Raw genomic sequence first — 16,272 nt, 5'->3', positions numbered from 1 at the left:
TCTCATAGGAAAATATATTAAAAAGCTGTAATGTTAAAGACTTTTATTTTTCAGCTTGACTTCTACAATAATTTATATTTAGAGTGCATTGAAATGATGAAGATTTATGTATTTATTTTATTCTTGTCTTAAAATATAAAATCATATAATATCAAGGTACCTCCCTTCAAAAGTACTTTTCTTAGCTACTATTGATGAAAACATTTGTTGCAAAAGTGGAAGAAGCCATCATTTGTAACTGCTGAATAACATTTTTGAATGTTATTCCTCTACAGTCTTAGGCTTGTTTTAGTGTGGAAGAAAACAACACAATTTTGCCAATGCTATGAAGCAGTCTGGCAATTTCAGCAAACTGTTGTAATAATTTATTTTTTCATTTACTTGAGGATGTTAAAATATTTGGATTGTCATACATGGATATGAAAAAGAGATAGAAATCCCCTCTATGTATAGTCATGTAAATTAGCTGTATTATTTCCTGCTGTCTGTTTTTAGTTTCATTTTGGTTTCATTTTGTTGAGTCTTCCCGAGTAAGTTGAGATTGACAGTATGAAACAGAGTTTAACAACAGAACAGTTGTAATAGTAGAAAAAAATATAGAAAGAATTTGTCTCTCATTGATTAGACTGGCATGTACTTGTCCTTTCCACATTTTGCTTATAAGGAAAGAATTGCCACTGACTGATGACAATTTAAAACCTTCAGCAATACAAATGTTTGACCTTTTGTTATCTGCACAGTTATCATAGGCTTTTAAAATTTCCTCTGATTGCAATTTGCATTTCTGATGAAGTCTATTTATATGCAGATACAGTTGTGCTGAGTTCTGTGTCATATAGTTATCTCCTTCTACCCAGCTCAGACATGAACTGCCACCACTCTTTCCAACGATTCATACCAAAGCAGTGGTTAGTCTTCTTGCCTTTGCACAAGTGTAAAACAGGTCCTGGCAATTAAGGCATCAAGGTAGGCTTCAGACTACTGAAGCAGTATCAGTAAATTTTATCAATGCTCAAAACAGTTTAAAAGGACAGAAGTCTTACCAAAAGTAACAGCAAGGTATAGGAAGATGCATAGAATAGAGCATGTAGAGGTTTTGATTTCTATCTACAGTTTACCTATTTCCCTATTTGCTGTTGTATCTCTTTATGACTTAGGAAAACAAAAGTGAAGTATCTATCTGATGAATTAAATAACAGGCACATTTACTAAATAGAATGGTAGCAATTTTTAAGTAAAGAGATTTACCTCTCCTTTGCATTTTCTGAGCTATAACCCTGCTGCTGGTCAACACACATTGATATTAAATAAAATGGACTATGGTTAATGCTGGATGACACAAGGACCAGGCATATAGGAGACAGAGTTTCTCTCATGGTACTAGTTTGAAGACAACTCAGAGGAGTAGAAAATACGACCAAAAGGTGCATTCCCCTCTTGTAGTAATTTGACAGTTTAGAAGTAATCTTAGTGCAGTTACTGATATCTGCGCTGCAATTTACACATTTTAAACAGCATTTTCAACATGAATGTTGAGGCTGGGCTCTTTTAAGGTTGAAAGCGATTCTTCCAAGCACTGGCTATTGAGTGCTCAAGCAATGATGTGGAGAAGCATTGCAGCTCACCTTTTGATTTTCAAAATCCTCTGGGCTCAGGGATCTGGCAGCTTTGCAATTTCTGCTTTCATGATAATATCTGTGTTTGAAGTTATAAATGCAAATGTTAAGCCATTTTCAGGTAGTTAGTATCCTTGGTTATCGTCTCTGAATTTATCCAATACAAATTCTCAGCTACTATAACATCTAGAAGCAAGCAAGCCTACAGGGTAGCTGTATTTTGTTGGAAGAACTCTCCCCTTTTGTGTGCCATGTGTTAGCTTTCTTCGGTAATCCTTGGCTGCCTTATGAGAAGAGGAAAGGTACAGTCAATTCCTGGTTTACTTCGCCACATGACTTAGTGTCATTTTAAGTCTAGTCAAAAGAAAAGTAACCCTGCTGCTGATTTCTTTCACCTTTTTCTTTCTTTTTCATTATTACTTCTCAGTTTCATGTCCAAGACTTTCTCTGCATCCACCATCCATTTGAGCCGAAGTTCTCAGCCCTGGTTTTTGGCTCAGTAAGACTATAGTTAGACTCAAAAAGGTTTTTAACTGCGACTGCCGTTGTCACATCTCCAGAGTCATTCTCATTCATGCTGTGCACATGGATCTTCACATCTTAAAATAGCTCTGCTGATACCTGCAGTCAAACAGCTTAGGTTAAGGTGGAGTGAATGAGAGGCAGCTCAGTGCAGCTCAAATTCTTGTTTCAGCTGATGGGTGGTAACCAGTAGCGCCTGCTGCTTTCTGTAGGAGGCCACCTGCCTGAGCTTTCCCTGCAAGCAGGCTCTGCTCCACCCATCGTTTAAATTAAGATGTAATTCAGTTCATCTGGTGAGATGGAGGAAGGGCTCACTCAGCCAGCTGCCCTCAGTTCATGGATGGTGACAGCACTGCTCTCAAGTGAAGTCTGCAGCTTACTGCTACTGAGAGGGGTATAGTGAGACAGAACTTGTTCAGCTAGGTTTTGCTTTCACCTGGAAACTAGCAGGAGGTTGACAGTTTCTGAAGTTATCTTACAACTGTAATTTGCCATTCAAACCACATTAATATTGGAGTACAATGGAGATGAATGCTAAGTTATGCACTTCCGGAGTTTCAAGACCTGGGTTGGGAACCACGATAACCTTCTATAACTCCAGCGTTGTGTAGGTACCTGTACTCTAATTTCTGACAGACATACATAATTTAAGTTATTGATAACAGCTCTTTCAGCTGTGGTTTCTTGTGGTTTGATGTGAAGCTGACAAATCACCTTCCAGCTATTTTTAAATGTACTAAATGCACTGCTACCAAATGACACCAAAGCATGTTACATAATTATGGTGCGCCTGTGGTACCCTACAGTCAAGCTCCATTCTATCTGGAAGTGTAAAAACCTAATGCAAATATTGAGCAATATATGTAACGGGCTGCTGATTTAATGCATATATCTGATTTCTGTATGTATTCTCCAAGGATAATTTTTGTTGATTAGGCTGGTTTTGCTTTAATTTGAAGAAGAGGTAAAACTGCTATTCACAGTAACTGGCACTTGGACGTAACTCAGGCAGAGAGTCATCAGGAATTATTTCTTTGTTCCCTTACATTCTTGAGTAAAGTTGATCCGTATCTTTCTATTTATATTGCCTTCTGTGTGCTTGACCAGTCTGTTTTGTGTACTGCTGATTTCTTTACATTAGCAGAAAACTTTGTAGTAGTTTCCAAGTTTTGTTATCAAGCACTGAATAATCTGTTCTCATGACTGTACTTTAAAATGTTAGTAATGTGGAAATTGCCAAAGCTAGATACAGAAATCTCAGTGTGTTTCCATAGAATTCTTCCATTCCCAAGTAGGGAACAAGGTAGTTAAGATTCTATGGCAGTTTAGTAATTGGCTTTTTTCTGGAGACAGCCAGTAATTGTGCCGTTAGCCTTGGCATTGAGTTTCAACTTAGTGAGCTGTGGAGCTAGGCCTTAGTCTTAAATTAATGTAATTGAAATCAGTGAGTGTTTACTTTGACTTTATAGGGTTTGAATCAACCATTGAATGAATGATTTTGTACTAACAGTCATAGCAGTTACATACCCCCAAGATCTTTGGAGATGTTGTTTTGTGTAGAACTCAAGTCAAAGAACAGGCTTTTACTGCTTTTATGTGCTAATGTAAGCAGGAAAATGGGGAAAGCTAACAGTAGACAAACATCATACACTGGGTTCTCTAAACAAGAAGGAAATTAGGTATTAAATTCAGATGATACTAGTTACAGAGTCTAAATATTCTTCCAGTAGGTAAGAAATTATGCTTCTCTATACTTTCTGTACAGCAATTATAACAAGGGAAGGGAAGGTTAGAGTGACACTGCTTAAAAATATTAAATATTCAACAAAGCATAGTTGAGATTTCAGTCCCAAGGAAACTCTCTGGGTGGATGAAAATTTCATTCCTAAACTGAAGACTTCTGTTGAACTTGCCACCTCCAACTAATAGAGGTCCACATCTGAATTATTTAACTTGAACCAGAAATGGACTAAGCTCCTGGTTGAATAGCTTAGTCTGCAAGGAAGTATGTCTTGGGATGTATCATAGGACCTCAAGATGTTTGGATCCTGTGACATTTCTGGAAGGGGAGGCCCGTTTAAATCCAGATCTATGTTCATAATTTCTATTTGAGATATTTTACATTCCTCTCTTGGGAGGATATAAACAGAAAACATCATACCTCACAATAAAACATTCCAGTTGCCATGAGCATTCTCTCTGTCCCATCCTAGCCATATATGTCATTGGAAGACTGTTGAAATTAGGATTTTCCCAGTCATACTTCTCTGTGCAAGCTAGAATTTAGATAGAAATGAAATAACTTGTAGTGATAGCCCTGTGAACTGTCAAAAAAGACCAGAATCTGGTCTGTAAGGCAGAAGGTCATAATGGGGAAAGTTCTGATTGCACTAAGATATTTGATTTTTGCATTCTCCATTAGTGCTCTGAGGTTCCTATCTCTGTATTTTTCTGGGTTTATTTCATGATTTTCACATCTCTGTCCTTTCAGCATTGCTGGAAAAAGATTCAAATACTTTTGTCTTTGATCAGGATCCTCTGTGTGTTTTGTTTGAAGATAGTTCTTAACAGGACATTTTAGATAACAAAGCCTCAATCATGTCTCTTTCTTTGTCTCCTTCACCTCCTCAACATGAGCAGCACCTGTCTTGTCTGATTTCTGTGCCTTTCTAACTAAAGAACATGACCTATCCTTTCTTTTTAGCAATTCTCTTCCCCCATGTTGTTCAGCATAAGGATTTTAATATGAAGATTCTAGTGAAAGGCCCATAAATGCTTCTGTTAGATAAAAAGCATTAGTTGAAAAACTGCAAGCATATGTGTTGCTCCCTGTCCTCCGTTTTTATTGTATTTTAAACTGTAACTACAAACTGCCTGAGGTGTGAAGTAGGTTACATACGTGATCTGGTGATGTGACATTGTTGGTCCTTATCCTGAATCAGACACACTGTTTCTCATATCTAGAATTCTGTCTTGCAGCTACCAGAATTCTCTGTTTGAACAGAACAGTAAAAAGGTTTCCTTTCCTTGAGTCAAGCAACATAAAATGTGATTAAGGCTTCAATTTATCTCAACAATAGCTGATTTCCAGAGGGCAAGTGAACTGTCAGAATTCAACATATCTCAAGTTGGGCATGAAAAATAGGTGATCCCACTGTGCTGCACTCCCCTGAAAGCTGACAAGTGTTCCACAGCAGGATCCTGGATGCCAAGCAATTTAGGAAAGGGTGTGTAAGTATTAACTTCAAACTTTCAATAATATAGCCTGAGCCATAGACCACATGCTTAAGTGTCTTCCAGTGGTTAACCAGTTTTCTAGTACTAGAGAAAATGTAGTGTCTGCAGCAAATATCTGATAGCAAAAGTGAAGAAGAAAATGCCAATTAAATTTTGAGTCAATGTTTCATTAGACACTAGGCTTCTGGGTCTTATTTCTGTATGTATTATGTAGATTTGGAAGGGGCTGCAAGTTCATGGACGATTGCAAATTTTTAAAACCTCTTTTAATTCATTAGCATTTTATTGAATGAATGTGCAGTGATACATGTTCATGGACTACTGCAAATTTTAAAAAACCTCTGTAATTCATGAACATTTTATTATCCGAATGTGCAGTGTCTTGGAAACGGTTGTGATACCACACGTGTGAGACCATATTCTTAAAACTGCCAATGAGAAGGAACCATTATCTTAGAGCAAACGTTTATGTCCTGTTTTGCAATGATGCACACATTCTTCCTCATCAAAATGAATTCTTGGATCTAACTCATAAATCTTCTGAAAAGGGACCTCCAATGCCTAGAGATAGAGATAAATCATACTGTGAAGACACTGAGCCATGAAATGATTCTGTTAACATGTCATCTGTCTAGAATATATTTTCGAATCTCCAACAGAAGGGTCTAAATTATGAAGGGAAGGTGGCCTATCAAAGTTGGTAATTTGGGAGTTGATACTTTTAACCTCTTCCATCTGCTGCCACTACTTAGAAGTGTCTGTTTGGGCAAAATATTGCAAAGTAAAAGATTCTCAAATACCACTACACTCAAGCTTTGTAAAGTGAAATAGGTCCATAAATTCTTCAAATGATGTTATCTTGTGAGAAGTGTTACATCAGATCAGTACGATCTCTTAAGGTAGCAGTAATTTGAAATTTTGAAAAGTAATGGTTATGAAAAGTAGTGTGGAAGAGATAAAGATTGTACATTATCCTCTGGAAAGGGTGGGTGTATATACCAGTGTAAAATGAGGACTTTGGGTCATCTTGCAAAGACACTGTATTTCAGGAAGGTGGTAAATTAAAAGCAATTTTCTAGGTTACGCTGACACTGACAGAAACTAACCAAATTCTCCTCTCATGTCTGTATCAGTCAAGTGTTGCTCTTCTGAAAGCAGTAGAAGGCACCTGTATTAAAACTGATCGGTGATAAGAAATTGTTATTTCATTTTCTAACCCATGAAAACTGAGTATTAAATGAAATTTCATTAAAAATTTTTATGCTTCATTAATTCCTGTTAAATAGCCAGGAGTGGGACAGAGATGTGCCTGTGAGTTCTCATCAAATGGCGTAGTTCTTCACCTGTGTTGTACTGTGTTGAGACCTAAAGCTCTTGGGTGTGCTTATTAGTTTGAGTTTAGTGATGCTTGACTGCTTCAGGAGCTGACCTGGCCCTAGTAGAATCAAACCTGGTGTCTCCACCTCCTACCCCGTTACAACTTCAGGTTCCTGGTAGTTTGTGAGTAGGCAGTATAATTATCTTTATACTTTCTGTGCACTTCATCTTTAATGCTGGTTATGATATCTGAAGAAGTTTTTTTAAGAGTATTCAGTTATTGTAATTTTTAAGATATGATCATGTCAAGAGAGAGAATAGACCTGTTTCACTTCAATAGTTAGTGTCATATAGGCTAGTCATATGAGGTAAAGGAGCCAAAATATTTGCACCTTCACTTTGCTTGGTGTATACAGTGTGCAGCACCTGGTGTACTACAGGTAGTTTCATCCATCTGAACAGGTAAGAACCATTGCAGGGATGCTATTTTTTAGAGGTAACATTTAAATATTAACATTTTGTAATGTAACCTTTCATACTGCAGCTGGCTTTACCAACTTTTTTTGTAATTTTGCCATCTGCACTGGTACTGATGTGATACTGATATACAATGTAGCATACAGTTTTACTGCTGTTGCTTGAAATGCAAGTATGTATTGTAGGACAGTAAAGCTTGGAGTTGATTACTATTGTGAAATAAAAGCCAAAAGAATCAATAGAATAGAATTGTAGTTATTTAAAATGAAGTGTTTAAAATTATTAAAGGAACATGCTTATTAAAGTCATATGATGAATAATTTGACAGAGGGTATGCAAGTTTCAGAGCATGGTGGTGTTTGTTTCTTAGCAGGAATGTGAGATGTAGATAAAGCAATGTGACTAAACTACTTCAAAAGACCAGATTCTGCCTATGGTTATAGGTAGGGCATCATGAGTTCTGTAAAAGCTATGTGTGCTTGTCTGAGGAATAATTTGATTTTTTACATGTTATTTTATTGTCTGATACATTGGACTTTCCTTACTTTGTGATTGTATTTTTATAGAAAATCCCAAATACTGAAAATGTAAGGTGACACGTTACATCTAAGAGTACTGTGGAAATATCTGATGAGCAGAAATTTAAGCTCCTCGGGATCTTCCTTGGTTGGTATAAACATGTCAAAGCAATTCAAGGATAGAGCCTATCTGTAGGTTGAAAAACATACAGATCTGTGACTGAGGATTGGCAAGACCACTTCAGCAGGTTACAGACTCCTCATATAATCTTGAACAAGTCAAATATGACTAGACTTTCAAAATTATTTAGGTCCCTAAATATATTGTTAGGTAGCTAGTGAAATTTCCAAGAAGCACTTCTGTGTTTCATTTTTGTTAAAATTCTTTTAATCTCCATTCTGTGTTTGATTTTTCCAAAGAGTTCAGGATCACTGATTTCCCAGAAAGTGAACCATTGATGTGTTTTTGAAATGTCAGTAAGTGTGTATGCTTGGCTCTCTCTTCTTCTACGGAATCACAGAATGGCTGAGGTTGGAAGAGACCTCTGAAGGTCATCCTGTCCAACTGCTCTGCTCATCCTGGGTCACCAGTAGAAGGCTACCCAGGACCATGCCCAAATGGCTCCTGAGTATCTTCAAGGATGGAGATTCCACAACCTGTACCAGAGCTTGGTCACCCTCACAGTGAAAAAGTGTTTCCTGATGTTCAGATGGAACCTCCTGTGTTTTAGCTTGTGCTCATTGCCTCTAATCCTGTCATTAGGCACTACTGAAAAGAGCCTGAGTCAGTCTTCTTTCTGCTCTCCTTTCATATGTTTATTGATAATATCCATCCTGAGCTTTCTCTTCTTTATGCTAAACAGTCCACCTGTGTCAGCCTTTCCTCATGTGAGAGATGCTCCAGTCCCTTCATCAACCTTAGTGACCCTTTCCTGGACTCTTTCCATCAGCTTTGCGTCTCTCTGGTACTGGGAAGCCCAGAACTGGACATGGTACTCCAGGTGTGGAGTGCTGAGCAGGGTTAAGGATCCCTTTCCTCAGCCTGCTGGCAACACCTCTCCTATTGCAGCCCAGGATACCACTGGCCTTCTTTACTGCAAGGCCATGTTGCTGGCTCATGTTCACCTTGGTGCCCACCAGGATCCTCAGGTCCTTCTGTGCAAAACCGCTTTCCAGCTGGTCAGCCCCCAGAATCTACTGGTACAGGTCTTTGCACTTCCCTTTGCTGAAATTCATGAGGTTCCTGTCAGCCCATTTCTCCAGCCTGTTGAGGTTCCATCCCTCTGGACAGCAGCACAACCCTCTGGTGCAGCAGCCGCGCTTCCCATGTTGGAACACGAGAAAACTTGCTGCGTGTGCACTCTGCTACACCATCCAGGTTATTAAAGAAGATGCTGAACGGGACGGGACTCAGTACTGACCCCTGGGCTACACTGCTAGTAAAGGGTTAATGTCCTGGCATTTTGTTTGTATCATCTGACAAAACATGTATTAATTCCATGGGGAAAGTGTGTTGTGCTATGAAGACAAGATATTTTAATGTTATTGCTATCACACTGTCTCATGGTTTGTGACAGTGTCAGAGCATACTGGGGTAGGGACTCTGCCCTTATATAGATGTATAGTAGTTATTCATTACTAATTCATTTCTAACAGATATATGAACTGGTAAAAGTCAAATGCATCCTAGGGTTTAAATATCAGACTTAAACAGATTTGTGCCAGGGTTGAACTGAGTACTGAGTGGCTTGTAATAGTGTTATCTTCATTACATCATCTGTGTCTGAAAAGCAGAGAACTGTTTGTGTCTAAGACCATACCAAATCCATATAGATAACTAGTCCTTTAAGTCTGGCAGTAGATAAAAAAAATCAAGTGTATGCAGTTAGCAGACATATCATAGCAAAATGGGATCTGTTCCCCATTACCTTAAAATATTTTAATATATTTGATAAAGTGGTAAAATATTATACATATTTTTATATACTACATAAGACAGTAGAGAATCAGCCCTGAAATTATCTTGGTGCAATCTCCTTTCTCTATTTCCTTAGCTATTTGGTTATTCACATAGCTTATATACAACTACGTAACTGTTTCTTGTTGACTTTGTCTTTCTGTTCCTTTTTGGAAGTTGTCTACAGATAGAATTTGATTTTGCAGATGTATTCTTTGTGGAGATGTATTCATAGCCTAATTTCAGCCAGTAGTTCATTCTCTGTGGCTTGTTGTTGAATAGTCTGTTGTAAGCATTTACTGTTTTGTCTATTAGGGAAGACTTTGCCTGCATGCTATGTTGCTGGTTTTTGATTTGTTAAGTCTTTCTCCTCCAACTAGCTTTCTCATGAAGACATGCAATTACATGTAAAAGAATATTCTTTTATATGTATATTCTTCAGTGCTTATTTAAACAGACTATTTGAGCAAACATTCCTGCCACTATATTTGTCGCCAGAACATTCATGCAAATTACACACAGAAGAGCTAAAATGTATGCAGCTGAAATGACTTCATTGAGAAACTCGAATGAATAATCATGACAATAAACATGCGCAGCTCTCAGCCATATTCTGAGCAAAGAAAAAGGAATCGCATCTGATATTCTCTTTTATTCTCTGTGCCAAACTCTGCTTTCTCTGAACTCTAGGTAGAAGCTGAGATGCCTGACAGATGTCTTTACTGACTCAGTTCATTTCATGTATTAAACAGACATAAACTGTTTTAGTCAACCAGTTTCTAAAGTAAATTATTACTTTTCAAAATCCATTGCATAAGTAATAACAGACTGCTACGATACAGTAAGTGTCATTTTGTTTTGCTCTAGTGGAAAATTTCCTGCTGACAAGGTCAAGCCCTGCAGTCTGAGAGCAGCCAAGTGATGAAAGGCACATCCAGCAGGAGGAGAAGTGGTAGATGGACAGCTATGAACTGTTGTCTCCTTCAGAAGTGAAGATTTGAAATCTGGCTCAGATAGATTTAGAGGACAGAGCTGAGCTACAGTGTCACGCATTTGTTATTGTGGATTAAAACCACATTGATTTTAGTATGTTTTCAGAACTGCTCCCCATTTCTTCACAGAGCTACAGTAGTTAACAGCATTGTTTTTAGTGGTTCTGGGGCATTAATACTGTGAGGGTAGCAGAGTAATCCTTACATACAGTAGTTACTGACTTGTAAGGAGATTCATGCTATGGTGCACAGGAGACTGGAGGTTGCAATGTAGAGGATGTAGTGTGGATAAAGTTTTGTAGTGCGGCAAAACACTTGTTCTGCATTTAAAATGAGTTTGAAGATGGTGGGAAAATCAGTCATTTATAAATAGTTAACAGCCAATTTTCCACCATTCGGCCAAGAGAACAGCTTCCTTCCAGGTAGATAATTCACATGTAATATTGCTTTGCAGTAAAATATTTAGTGTTCAGATATTTTTTGTATGATTGATTAATATACTTTGTTATAGAAATAGATTCTTAGGATAAAAAAATGGAGATGATCTAGGAGTCAAATTGCTCAGTAAAGAACTAGGTAGCTGCATTTTCAACACATAAATCTATATCATTACCAGAGGTTGCTGAGAGGCTGCTGATGCCTTATTACATAAGGTTTAGATAGATTACCTGCAGCACTAAACAATTTACTGAGAACAGAAATTGGGCTTCCAATACAGTCTAGAAATGAAACATCACAATTATTTGAGGTACTCTGTAACCTTGGAAACAATTGGGAGCAGTGACATCAGCAACAATTATGTGCAATTTTTGTGTTTAGCTTATCACCAAGGTAACCAGAGCAGGTTTCCCTGCTTGAAATTTTAAGAATGTCTTGGTTCGATATTAAGTGAGCATGTAGGAAGCAGACTATTTAGGATCTGTTAAAATTGCATTCTGCTTCCTTTTTAAAATGGCCCTTCAGGATTTAAATTGTCTAAGCTTGTGGGTGGTTTTTCTTCTTTCCTTTTTCCTTTCTCTTTCTGAAATAGCTGCAGGTAAATGTAGCCTCAATTACTGTGTTAAATATGCTGAATACTGGGATGAAGGAAAAATTAATTCCTCGTTTAATTCCTTTTGCTGTCCCCAAATACCAGGTATTGCAGCTGAACATAGAGACTGCAAATTGCACTGCATTGGTTTTGGGGATGGGACTCAACCACAGTTGAGGACATATGATGGTCCCACATCTAACTTCCTTGGGGGAAGCTTTGCATTGAAGTCTGTGTCCACAAGTGACTTGCTGTCAGTGCTGCCTGAGGAGTGCACTGGATGAGTGATTCCCTGAGGCTTCCTGGATGTGACACATCCATAGTCAGCCTGCCTCACATTGTGGTTGTGTCAGTCAAGAATGGCTTAGCATGATATCATCTTCACAATCCAGAGAGGTTTGGTTTAGTTTTCTTCTCTCCCCTCTTCTCTCCCCTCTTCTCTCCCCTCCTCTTCTCTCCCCTCCTCTCCCCTCCTCTTCTCTCCCCTCCTCTCCCCTCCTCTTCTCTCCCCTCCTCTTCTCTCCCCTCCTCTTCTCTCCCCTCCTCTTCTCTCCCCTCCTCTTCTCTCCCCTCCTCTTCTCTCCCCTCCTCTTCTCTCCCCTCCTCTTCTCTCCCCTCCTCTTCTCTCCCCTCCTCTTCTCTCCCCTCCTCTTCTCTCCCCTCCTCTTCTCTCCCCTCTTCTCTCCCTCCTGTCTTGCGGAAGGTAATGTTTGAATTAAAGCCATCTTGCACACTGGGAAAATCTGTAGTCCCCTTCCTAATTGCTCTGTGAGAGGATAGTTAGGTGGGGTTGGAGCCATGATACTGACAGAGAGGCTGTTCAGACCACACAGTCTCTCATATATGTGTGGTTCAATTTTAGATGGAGGTGTTTTACTATGAAATACTGGTAATCCTTATCCATCATTCACAGAGGTAAAAGGAAGGGCTGCAAAAAAGTTGGTTTTTTGTTTAAGTCTGGAGCACTGTCTCAGGTTAAAGCCACATCAGTTGGCAACTTAGAAATGCATGTGTAAGTTTTCATTCCTAAAACTTGCATATTTTATCTGTGATGTCTGCGTTGTCAAACACTTCATTTGTGTGAAAGCATACGTCTTTACCAATAGGTTGCTGCACGTGCAAAATACACACTTGCGTTCTGTTGAGTTACTGCACATTCAGTTTATGATTTTGCAGTGCAATGGATGTGCAGGGAACTTACCATACTTATGCCTTATAGATACAAGTTAGAACTTGGTGTTTGAAGAAAAATAATAAAATTCTGTTCCTGTTTGGAGTGCAGTCCTGAACAGGTGTATCTGCATTTCAAGCCATTAGCCCTGTGGGTTTCCAAAACCTCCTTGGTAGCCTATGGTTCAGTAGCCCACATCACTAATAGTGAATTGAACCAAGTAAATTAAATTAGATTTTTGCATTAAAAAGATAATCCCTTCACATAGTTTGGTATTGCAGGGAGAATAAGGCATCTCATACGTTTCATGGTACCATACATTTCAGAGACTTTCATGGGAAGTAATTGAAAAATAGATGCCTTTCTCAGAAGTGGAATATTAATGTTCATATTTGTAAATAACTTAATTCAGTGACTGATAGAAGCAGAAGAAAAAGAAATATGAACTTTTTAGATACTAGTCACATTTTAGCAAGACTATTTCCATAACAAGTAATCACACTATTTGCAAATGTATTTGGTGAAAAGGAGCTGTGCTTTGAAAGGTATTGATTTGCTTGTTACAGTTACGAGTTTGAATAATTTTAAAATTCTATGGGGTATATTTAATCATTACTCATTATTAGTGCAGTAATAATGCACTAGGCATATCTACACATTTACTATTAACAATTAGTGTCTTTCCTATCGCAGGTGTAATCATGAGTTAGAACTCATACAAAAATTTAAAAGAAATTTTTACTTATTGGAGTGGACATTGGTTATAAATCTTTATAAATACAGTATTCAGGGAGTTAACAATAATTTCAGTGGGTTTATTTTATAATAAACAAAAGCCATTTAGATTACGGTTGTGTTGCATCTTCTCTCAAGAGTTTCTCCAAGTTTTCACCATTGTTGTGAGCCCAAGAAGAAACTCCCAGGCAAGACATCAAAAACTACTCTTGTGCTTTTGGAAAGGGAGTGCTTATGTTTTTTTTTTTCTCTGCAAAGCCTGCTTCAGTAGCTTGTGGGGGCGGGGAAAGGGAAGTTGGTGTCTGTGCTTTGGCATCCAGCACCACAGTCTTCGAGAACATTAGGAAAAAAATAGTAGTAACAGCTTTTGTCTACCTGGCTGACTAAAGTGATTTGATTTCATACAGATTAGTTTGGTTAAATTAGCCAAAATGTAACTTGTAAGTTTCTTAATTCACAGCATAGATTATGTCAGATTCCCTCTTATCAGACTTAACGTATTAGAATAAGTGCTGGGTAAGGATGTTCCAAATTACAATAAGACTGCTTTATTGGGCAAGTTTATGATCTGTTGCCAGCATGCAAACACATCAGACTTTTACTGGCAGCATCTGCTTCAGCTGTCTGGGGACACAAAGATAACACAAAATACATGACATTGGAACAAACTCAGAGATCTGACTTGATGAAAGTGTAATTTTCATCTGTGTTTAGCCATTCTATGTGTTATTTAAAATTGAGTGCTTCTGTCATGTCAACACATATATAATCACCTCTTAGTTCCTCATAATTAGTTACTGAGAGGAAATTCAGAAAGGAAGAATTGTGTTCCATATAGTACCGGTGTTTTTATTGATGTAAATCTATTTTGTTTCTAAGCTGGTTTATTTTAAAGTTTTGGTTGCGTTTTGGGTTTGTGGGTTCTGTTTGGTTGGTTTGATTTAACTTAATTGCTTTGTGTACTGTATATTTAAGTCTTGCAGTATCTCTTATGACATTTTAAAGACTCAGATGCAGATAGTGGCCACCCAACTCAAACATACAGCAAATGCTCTTTGTGAGAGCTCCCTTTGATGAAAATATAACTTCTTGATCTATTCAGTTGAGAGGATCTTGGTAGAGCTGTGTCAGAACTCTGCACTCTAGAAAAAGCAGAGAAGACATGACTATGTAGTTTTATTGTTGTTAGGTGCCAGAAAATTTCAGTCTTTCCAAGAAGACACAAATGCATTTTTCCCCAGATTTGTTGGGGAAATAGAGTGCTTGCTTGTTGATAGCACCTGATTTTTAACCTGATAGTTATTTATGTTTTAAAGGTAAAACAGTTATATGATTCAGATTCTCATTCAGCATGTTAGTATTTGTTACAGAAAAAAATTTGTGTAGCCTCAACACTTACTGCCATTGCATGTTATACGTTATTTATGCCATGGTTCTGATTTATGCCCACAAAAGATGAAATCTTTTCCCATTGGCAAGAATCTAATAATTTTCAAGGCACTCAGATTTCACCTGAAGTTTTACTTTTGGTTTAACAACATGCTTTACCCATAGCTGCTGCTTTATTTTAATGTATTCCTTCTGTTCATTCCTCCACCACAAGCTGCTTATCAGTTTTTACCCATTCTTGGATAAGCAGACTATCACACGGTAGTCTGTCTCTGTGGCAGACACAGTCTGTCTTCAAAACATACCTTTTTTAAAGGTCTGTACTGTATTTCAGTTTCTTAGATGATATCCTTGATTATTTTCTTGTTTCATCTCCCCATGCCAAATATTAAGGCTCTTACACAAAATTATTTATGTCAGGTTTTTTCTTTCTTTCATGTTTCCTTATTATTCTAGGTCAAATATTTTATCTCTCCACTAACCTTCTTGCTTTCTCACTTCTGTCCTCTTCGGTTTGGGTTTTGAGTTTTTTTGAGAGAATACCCTATTTTGGCCTTTGGGGATTTTGGTTTGTTTGTCTTAATGTTCCTTTTTGTCTCTCATTTTTACTTGTTTGTTCTTACTGTGGTGCTTCTTTGAGATTTTTCCCAGTCGTGGCATTGTCTTGTCTTTCCTTTCCTTTTGCCAGAATGTTGCCTCTTACATTCGGAACACTCCTTTGTCCTGTGTCTGTCATTTACCCTGGCTCTTTTCAACTCTTCTTTCTCACTGGATCTGTTAACTTATCCAGGAGATGGTTCTTTAGAAAGCTTACCCTAGAATATGCACCGTGAGGTGTTGGTTAAGTCTTGCATTAAAAAAAGAAATTAATCCTTCTTGACTTTCACATTTCTTCATGTTTTAATATTCCAGCCTTGTAGGGTTGTGCGTTTTTGTTGTTGTTTTGTTTTTTGGTTTTTTGTGGTTTTTTTTTCTTTGTATGTATATGTTTTGGTTTTTGTCTCTCTTTGCATCAGTAGTTGCTTTGTTACACATTACTTGCACCATTAGCGTTTCTTGCATTACATTTATTTTAACTACCTTCATCCTTTCCCAGGTTCCCTAGCTTATATGGGCCAATATTTTTCTAAGGGTGTTTTCCACAGCCTACCCAGTTGTTTCAAGAAATGCATGAGCTTTAAGTTAGTGTCGTGCAGGCGTATTGAGATACTGTCTTACCAGTATTATTGTCAATATTATTGTCATTGAGTTCTGCATAAGAGAGGGTTTATTTGAATTGCTGCCATGGGACTTTTTATAATGAATAAATTA

At 37.8% G+C, this 16,272-nt stretch overlaps 1 protein-coding gene across 1 annotated transcript in view; it reads left to right on the top strand.

The window, feature by feature from the left end:
* MYO3B (myosin IIIB) overlaps window positions 1–16,272 on the top strand; it is a gene marked incomplete at its 3' end in the record, with an annotated part of 189,804 nt that overhangs the window by 42,553 nt on the left and 130,979 nt on the right. The window lies entirely within an intron of this gene.

Source organism: Nesoenas mayeri (assembly GCF_963082525.1).
Source record: "Nesoenas mayeri genome assembly, chromosome: 6".
Classification (NCBI taxonomy): domain Eukaryota; kingdom Metazoa; phylum Chordata; class Aves; order Columbiformes; family Columbidae; genus Nesoenas; species Nesoenas mayeri.
Note: the sequence above shows the minus strand (reverse complement) of the source record. Positions and strands in the feature narration are given on the sequence as shown.